At 61.2% G+C, this 8,245-nt stretch overlaps 1 protein-coding gene across 1 annotated transcript in view; it reads left to right on the top strand.

Annotated features, from left to right (window-relative positions):
- The first annotated feature begins 5,522 nt into the window (after positions 1 to 5,522).
- Positions 5,523 to 8,245, top strand: part of CDC42EP2 (CDC42 effector protein (Rho GTPase binding) 2) — a 10,741-nt gene continuing 8,018 nt past the window's right edge. Inside the window, exons 1-2 of the mRNA XM_012725711.1 lie at positions 5,523 to 5,555; positions 7,808 to 8,023. The gene's annotated coding sequence lies outside the window, so the exon portion shown is untranslated. The remainder of the gene's footprint in view (positions 5,556 to 7,807; positions 8,024 to 8,245) is intronic.

Raw genomic sequence — 8,245 nt, 5'->3', positions numbered from 1 at the left:
TGTGCAGGGCAGAGGAGGAGGTGCCTGGAGGGAGGACCCGGCCTGGGTAGAGTCAGGAGACTTGGGAGCCTCCGGTGGGGAGGGCCAGAGCAGGCATTTAAGTAAAGCTCAAGCAGAGAGGATGTGGATCCCAGGGAGCGCCAGCTCTGGCTCCGCCACCAGGCTATTCCCTGCAGCTCTGTTCGGAGGTGGGTGCCCTGGTCTGCCAGCTGTGTCCCGGGGCCCCTCGTTTTCCTGCTCCAGTGAAGGGGCTCTGGGCCAGCGCATGCTCTGGGAGGGTGCCAGTTGCGGTGCGGGGGCCAAGGAGGGGCTGGCTGGCTTGGACCCTGGGGCCACCACGGCAGGAGCTCCTTGGGTGGCAGTTCCCTGTGCCCAGCCATGCCGTGCCCCGGAGGCATGAGCCCAGGGGCAAGGTAGATGTTCTGAAGAATCAAAGCCGACTCCCCACCCTCAGGCACCACGGACGCACCACGCTGTCCTGCTCTCCGAGGTCAGCCTGGTGTCCCTGCCTTGCTGAGTCCCTCATGGCTGCCCTGCTTGGGAACCCGAAGGGATGCCAAGAAGGAAGTGGGGCGCGGGGGCGGGAGGGCTCCAGGGTGAGGGCTGGGGCAGGGTCCAGATGGGCGCTCATCCTGCGCCTTTGCAGCCGCTTGGGTTGTGTGCTTCCTTTCCCTTGACCTGGGGTCACCCTCTGGCCCTGCTGCGCCCCTTCTTCCCCACCCCCTGCACTGGGAGTAGCCGCATGGGCGGGACTTTGACTCTGGAACACACTTCCTCCCCGCCTGGAGCCCTGGACAGAGCTCACAGCGAGGCCTGCGCACTGGAGCTTCCTCCAGACCAAGCCGCAACCCGGGGTGGGGGTGGGTTTTGTTTTGTTTTGCTTGACATTTTAACCACCTGTTATTGGGGTACAGTAACAGAAAATGTCACCATTACCACCCAGGGTACGGTAGTTAAAGCAAAATTTACCATGTTATGTAAACATCACCACTATTTAATTCCAGAATACTTTCAACAACCCCCCAAATAAATCCCCAAGTCCATCAGCAGCTCCTTGCCCTCTCCCTTCCCCCCAGAATGGGCTTTCTGCCCTTGGCCGGCAAGCTAGTGAATGGAAGGGGGGGCAGTGTTGACCCCCAACCAGGGCCAGTGCCCTTTGTTCCTCCAGCTTGAGTCACTCAAGTGTTGCATTGTTGGGATGTTGTGAACCACCACGTGCAAGTTTCTTCAAGGCCATTTTCCGCTCTCTTGGGGTGTACCTGGCGAATGCAAGGGGAGAGAGGAGGCAGTGAGGGGCGGGGGTGGGGGGGGGGAGTGGAGAAGACAGAAGGAGGAAGGAGTAGGGGAGAGGAAGAGAGGGAGAGGAAAAGTCTTGGGCCAGGAACAGTGCTGTGGAGCCCGGAGCTTTGCAAAGGCATCTGGGCTTGGTCTGTATGTGTTGGGGGCCGCTGGGGGCCTGCTGAGCCGAGGAGCGGAGGGCCACACCCAGCGTGGGTCCCCGAAAGGACTGGCTGCAGAAGAGGAGGCCGAGCTGGAGAGGCCTGGAGAGGCCGCAGCGGGCACAGGGAGCTAGCAGAGGACAGCCGCAAGCGCTCTCCCACTTTCCCTGGGGGAGAGGGACCCTCTCACCCTCCCCATACCTAAGCCTGCACCTCAGTGTGAGCCCCAAGATAATCCAAACACCACGACTCCGAGGCACCCGCTGGATCTGGGGGCACAGTCGGCCTCGAGGCTGGAGCCGCTGCAGCCTCCTTAGCGCCGCGAGGAGACACCGTCCTCAGCAGACCTAGCCAGACACACTGCACTCCGGTGTCGCCGGCCCCGGCCCCCAAACTGAAACCACAGAGATGCCCCCCTCTGTTTTTACTCAATCTAGTTTGAGTTCAGTTTCTCTCCGAACCAAACAATGAAGTCCTGAGCCAGGACTGCAGCGTTGGGGTGGGCGCTAGGTGCCAGACAAAGGGAAGAACGCTCAGAGTGGAGGAGAGGGAATTGGCACGCCTGAGGGCCTACTGTGTGCACTTTGACTAGCAGCGCATCTAACCCTCCCTACTAGCCCTGCCGAGAGCTTCCAGGAGGTTCACGGTCCCCGCCTGAGGTAGTTACGGGGCTGGGACTCACCTCCTTGCCACACTGACCAATCAGGCCACCGAGGACAGACTGAGGGCTTCCTGGGAGCAGCCAGGCGCCTGGCAACCTTGGGAGGAGGGTCCCTTTGCAGGGAGATGTTCTGGGGGGAGCAGAGGACCTCTGGGAGTCACTGAGTGGAACCCATTAAGCTCACAAGTCACAGAGGGGGGCCTGGGAGGCTGCTGTTGGCTGCGGCGAGACCAGCCAGAGCCGCCCCGTGGGCCCTTGCTGGGCCTCGTTGCGCTGGGTCTCCTGGCCCCGAGCCGAGCCGCAGGACTGCCTCTGCTCACCGAGTAGGCCCTGACCCTCAGGCGCCGGCCAGGTTCTGGGCCCCACCTCAGGCTCCAGGCTCCTCCCTGCCAGAACAGCCTGACAGCTGAGAGGGGAGCAGCTGCTGCCCGTGACCCACTAACCCCAGCGGCCTGCGGGCGCCGCACCCACCCAGCTGGCCTGGGTTCTCTGCCCAGAAAGCCGGAGGCCTCCAGGGCCGGCAGCCGCCACCGGGGAGTGGGAAGGGGAGAAACAGGGCAGGCCTGCCCCACCCCTCCCCTCCCAGACAGAGGCTCCCCCAGAAGGCTGACTTCTGCACCTCCATTATGGAGGTCTTGGGGGCTGGAAGGCCTAGTCACGTCTGACGGAGGCCCCAGTCCCCTTCACGGGCCCTGCCCTACGTGTTCTCTCACAGTGGCTTCCCTCTGGGGTGAGGCGTGAAGGTGGTGGGCAGGAGCTACTAGAACATCCCCTCTCATCCTGCTCCATCCTCCCTCTCATCCTGCTCCATTCTCCATCTCATCCTAGTCCTGGTTCCAGGCCACTTTTAAAGATCTCTGTCACACACCATCGTGCATGAAGATGCTCCCTGAGGTCAGCCTGAGAGTGTCCTCTCCCGACACCAGGACCTGCCCCCATGGGTCTGGGCGCAGGGTGCCGGGGGTCCCCAGAGGGAATGCCTGGCCTCAGCGCCTCTGCTCACCTTCCAAAAGCCAGCATTTGGAGAAGACAAGGCAGGAGGCCCTGAGGGGCCGTGGGGCCACTCCATGCCTGCCTGCTCTTGGGGCCGCATCCCCACCTCATGTTAGAGTCTGGTGCAGAGCTGAGCGCTGCCAGACCCCTGCTCTGCTGAGTGCAGAAACCTGAGCAGCGGAGGACACAGGGGGAGGCAGGGTGCTGCTATGGGGAGGAGCGTTGGCTGTGGGGGCCGGGCGGGAGTGCAGGGCCTCAGGCTGTCACCTCAGGCTCTCTGACTCCCCACACGCCACCTCCCACAGGACCCTGCGCCAGTCCTGCGTGCACTCGTTTGTTCATTCGCTCATTTGCTCTTCCCTTCTGCATTCACAGGAACCCATAAGCACTCTGGGAGGACGACAGCAGCCACCGCCCGTGGGGGCCAGTCAGGAATCCATGGTGACAGTGCAGAAGGGACAGTGTTCATCCGAGTTCCTCCGAGGGAGCTTGAGCTGACTGGGGGTCCAGAAGCCTTCCCCAAGGGGACACCACGACCACAACCGAGGGCAGCCAGCTGGGGTGCAGGGAGGGGCTGTCCGGGCCCAGGGACAGTCCCTGGGGCCTGGCTCCAGTGGCTGAGGGGCTGAGGTGTCCAGAGCAGCGAGGGGGGGCGAGGCAGGAGAGGCCCCGGGACGAGGCTCTGCCGCTGTGCGGGCGCGTAGGGCAATATGGGCACAGGCACTCGGGCAGCGTCTGCCAGAGCACAGGGCTGGGAACAGCCTGGCGTCAGCTGCGACAAGGACGTGGGGACGTGCTGCGCCTCCGGCTGAGCACCGCGTGGCTGTGGGCTCTCCTGCGCAATGCGGCGGCCGAAAGCTGTGAGCTGGGGCAAGGTGGGGGCCAGTGTGGAGCTCAGAGGTTCCGCACTGTGGTTTCCCGTGATCCTGCGAGTCACTTCCCACCCGTCTCAGCAGCGGTCACTTCCCCTGCCTGGACGGAGGGCTGTTCCCGGCCCCGCCCCACCCCCACCAGGCTGGCCGCACTTTGAGGTTCTTCTTGACTAAATATTGACCTTCGTGTAAAGAAAGATGGGAAAGGCTGGCAGCGCCAGGGTGGTCTCTAGGCCTATTTGCAAGGTGCCGATAGCACTGGTTGTCCAGGAGAGAAGAAGGGGTGCCCAGGCCAGGCAAGACGGAAACTTCTTTTGTCTCTCTCGTGACATCTGGATTGTGAACCCCATGGAAGAATTGATGCCATGCAAAGTCATGTTTTGTTTTTACATTTTAACAGAATAGGTTTCTAAGAAAAGGAGCACGAGGAAAGAGACACCTGCGTGGAGAGAGGGAGGCTTGCTTGGCTTGAGAGCTGCTTCCTAGGGATTCAAGTGAAAAACAAAGTAACTGCGATCACCCCACGCTGGATTCTCTTCCCGGCACTCAGCAGCCATGGCGAGTTGTTGCCTGCCTTGACTTACTCCTCAGCAGACAGGTTTCAGTGGCAAGTGACAAAGCCCAAGTCCGGCCAGATTAAACAACGTCGCGATTTCGGGTTCATAAAATCTGCTTCAGGCATGGCTGCCGCCAGGGACGTGAGCAGTCACCGGGATTTGTGCCTTGGCTAAGATTTTCTCTGTGCTGGGTTTATTCTCAGGCTGGCTCTTCCACCGGGTGACAGAGCTCCGGGCTGGCATCTTGACCTTTCTAACTCAACAGGTCCCCAAGCTGAAGCTCAGTGATGTCACATGTCCATTCCTGAACCATCCTTATGACTCAGATTGGCTAGCCCAGGGTCTCCGACCTAGCTCTTGAATGGGGGAGCAGGGATCAGTCACCCTAGAGGCCCTGGAGAATTGAGGGGGAGTCACTCAAATGCGAGGGATGGATGACGGGCAGGAAAAACAGTGCCTGCCACCACTTTCCCCTCTCCTGACACGCGCTCCACTGCATGGTCAATTCCTGACCACAGCAGCTACTCATGCTCCTCTGGGCTCTGCTTTGCCATAGATGTTCTCTTCTTCTGCCTGGCACACCCCTATTTATCTGCTGGTAACCTACTCAGATATTGGCAGCAGTCTTTTGCCCACCTGTGCCCAGCAGGGGCTTCTTCCCACCCACACTGCCCCTCTCCAGGGCAGCAGCCTCCTGCCCGCCCATAACCTGCACCTGCTGGGGCTTCTGTGCGCTGACCCCTAGGAAGGCTGCCCGCCTGGGACCACGCAGGATCTCTCAGCAAGCCTGTCCCTTTTGGGGCCGCTCTTCCTGCCCGCTTGTGTCTGCAAGTGTTCTTTACTCTTCTGTCGACCTTTTGCTAATAAACCTGCTCTTTTAAAATATTTGTTAAAAATCACTACTCACCTATCACCTCCTACTTGAAGCCCTCCTAATTGTCCCACTTATTTCTGCACCTCCCTTCTGTCCTTTGCAGGTCCTCTCTCACCCAGCACTGACCACACCTCACCATGTTCCCCGGGCAGAACAGAGGTGAGTCAGCTGACCTCTGCCCTCACGGACTTCTGTCATGGGAAGGGTTGTGCCGTTGTAGGATGTTTCACTCAGGGCTGTCTCGTCCCAGGGGGCTGGGCCCAGCCTTGGCCAAATATGTCCTCCCCAGCACAGTCCTAGGCACAAGGTAGTTGCTAACAGGAGTTTTCAAAATGAATAGTGGCAAGTTGCTTTGAAAGGGTGGGAGCAATCCAAGCGGCCCCGCTGACAGTGTTCACAGGCCAAAGGACACCCAGCGGCTGGGACACTCCCAGAGACCTCTGGGAGGAAGTGCCTGGACCAGGCTGGCACTGCTAGGACAGGGCTGTCCCCAATCTGGTAATCCCCAGACTGACCTTGGGCCTGTGGCCACAATCCAAAAGTCCCCCCCATCTCCTAAGACGGGGCCCAAGGCAGAAGCTGGGGTACCTCCAGTGAAACTCCTCTTGATACCAGCCACTGAAGGGGGTTGAAGTAGGACAGGGCTGGAGTTGGCAGGAGCCCAAGGCAGGAAGGAAACAAGACACAAGCAAGGAAAAACCCCAGGTCTGGGGTTGGCTCGGGCCACCGGCCCCGCGGCTGAGCGAAGCTGGGCTGGGGAAGGCTTTCCACCCCGCGCGGTTCCTGCCCGCTCTGCTGCCTGCTGCCGAGTGGGGCCCTTCAGAGGACTGGCCGCTCACGTCCCCCAGAACATCACTTTCCTTTCCCATCAGTCACCCTGTTTCCAGAACTGCCCTCAGATTCCTGATCCCCACCGCCCCCCATTGTCCAGGGCCCTGGCTCCAGGGGAGCCCCTCCCAACCTCCCCAGCTAACCTTGCAGGAGGGGGCTTCGGCCTCTATCTGTCCCTGGTCCCCTGGGGGCTGGGGCTGTAACGTGGCAATTTCCAGGAAGAAGAGGCTGGGAGGGGCCGGAAGGCTGAGTCAGTCCCTGTGCCGTGAGTACAGATCCCTGTGGGGGGCTGATGGGGCCACCTCAGGGTTGAGGACACGCTCCAGGCTGAGGAGGAAGAAGCTGAAGACCCCATTCCGGGCATTTCTCTAACCATCTCCTCAGTCCTGCCGGGATGCCCAAGACCTCTGCCAGTGCAAAGGACCCAGACCCTGGCGAGGCATCAGGCCTTGGACATGGTGTGCAGGCTGGGGCAGGGGGTCTCCTCTGTCCATCGGGTCAAACATGCAGGACAGCGCAGCTGTCCAGTGGCTCGAGATTCCAAGCCTCCCCACCCACAGCCCAGCCCTTACACACAGCCAGAGAAGTTTCTTCAAAGAGGCCAATTTTAGTAAATGAGACCCTGTTTTCTAAGTGCTGGGTAATTGCAGGGCGCCCCCAGTGACGCAGCTCGCCTGCACAAAGTCCCATCCGTTCGGCATAACCTGGCGGAGCCGGAGCCACAGCAGGCTCCCCAGGGATCCCTGGCCAAGTGACATCCTCTCTGTGAGGGGATGAACTGCCCACCCAGGTGCTTGCTTTCAGGCGCGGGACCCAGTGCAGGCACAAACCAGGCCTGCGGCGTGGGCTTTGCAGGCCTCATGGCTGACGTCAAGTGGGTGCCGAGCTGGGCGGCCAGCCTGCGCAGACCACGAGGTGCACCCTACCCACCCCTCAGGCTCCCCAGTTTGCCTGTCTTCATCTCTCCACGCCGTGGTGGGGCGGGGTCTGCCTCTGTGGGGCCTTGGTGAGCACCCTCCTCTGCCAGCTCCCAGCCCTGTAATTTTCTGTGTTGCCACTGGCTCTAGTCCTCAGGCTCGGGGGCAAGGTCAGCACAGCCCTTCCAGGTGCCCGGGGCTGTTACAGTAAGTCCAAAAGCTGCCACCTGGCCTGCCAGCCAGCGTGGCCAGCGTGGTCCCTTCAAGAGCAGAGCAGCAGGGGCCTCCCTGGCGGTGCAGGGGTTAAAGCACAGCATTGTGAAGCTGCTGCAGCACAGACCTAGGATGAAGGCTCAGACCAGGGAGGGAGCCCAGGGAGGGGCCCACAGGGCAGCCACCCCAGACCTCTCCTGTCTGCCGCCGCCGCTCCCCTCAGCAGTGCATTTCAGTACATCTGCCTGTTCTGCTCCCCGCGCTGTCGCTGGTGAATTCTCCCACCGCCTGAACTCCAGTTCCTCTGGGTAAAAAGGAATAAAGTCTTAAAAAAAGAAACAGCAGAGGAGCAGGGCACGCAAGTCCCTGGGGGGCCCGAGAGTCACACAGCGGTGTCCCAGCTCAGCTCACCCAGTGGAAGAGGCGCACATTCTCCTGCTGTCTCTCCAGCCCTGCAGGGGTTTCTCGTTTTGTGTGGATGAGTGAATAAGTGAGCGCGAGAGCGAACGAATGAACCAGCAAGCAAAGCAGAACAAGTGTTACAGAACAAGGAATCCCACCGCCTGGAAGCTACCTGGCCTGGCGCCGGCGCCCGCACACCTGCAATGCCCTGTTTGCTAGAGGGGCGTAAACTCGACAGCTCCTGCGCGTGTGTGACCTTGTAAGGTGGGTGCCTCCACGGCTTCATTCACCTCCTCAGAAGTCCCCCCAGGACCCCTGTGCGGACACCCTGGTGTCCAAGGACAGTCCCATGAATTCTCCGGCTGCACGCCCCTCGGCCCTCCAGCCCCGAGGGTTCTGGCTCTGGCCGGTGCGGCTGGCGTCCGCGGAATCCAGCCCCGGCTCCCGACGCGGCCGGGCTGCGCCCGCGGGAACGTGGACGCGGAG

Source organism: Condylura cristata, unplaced genomic scaffold (assembly GCF_000260355.1).
Source record: "Condylura cristata isolate star-nosed mole 26May11 unplaced genomic scaffold, ConCri1.0 scaffold00015, whole genome shotgun sequence".
Lineage (NCBI taxonomy): Eukaryota > Metazoa > Chordata > Mammalia > Eulipotyphla > Talpidae > Condylura > Condylura cristata.
The sequence above is the reverse complement of the archived record's forward strand: the minus strand, read 5'-3'. Positions and strand labels throughout refer to the sequence as shown.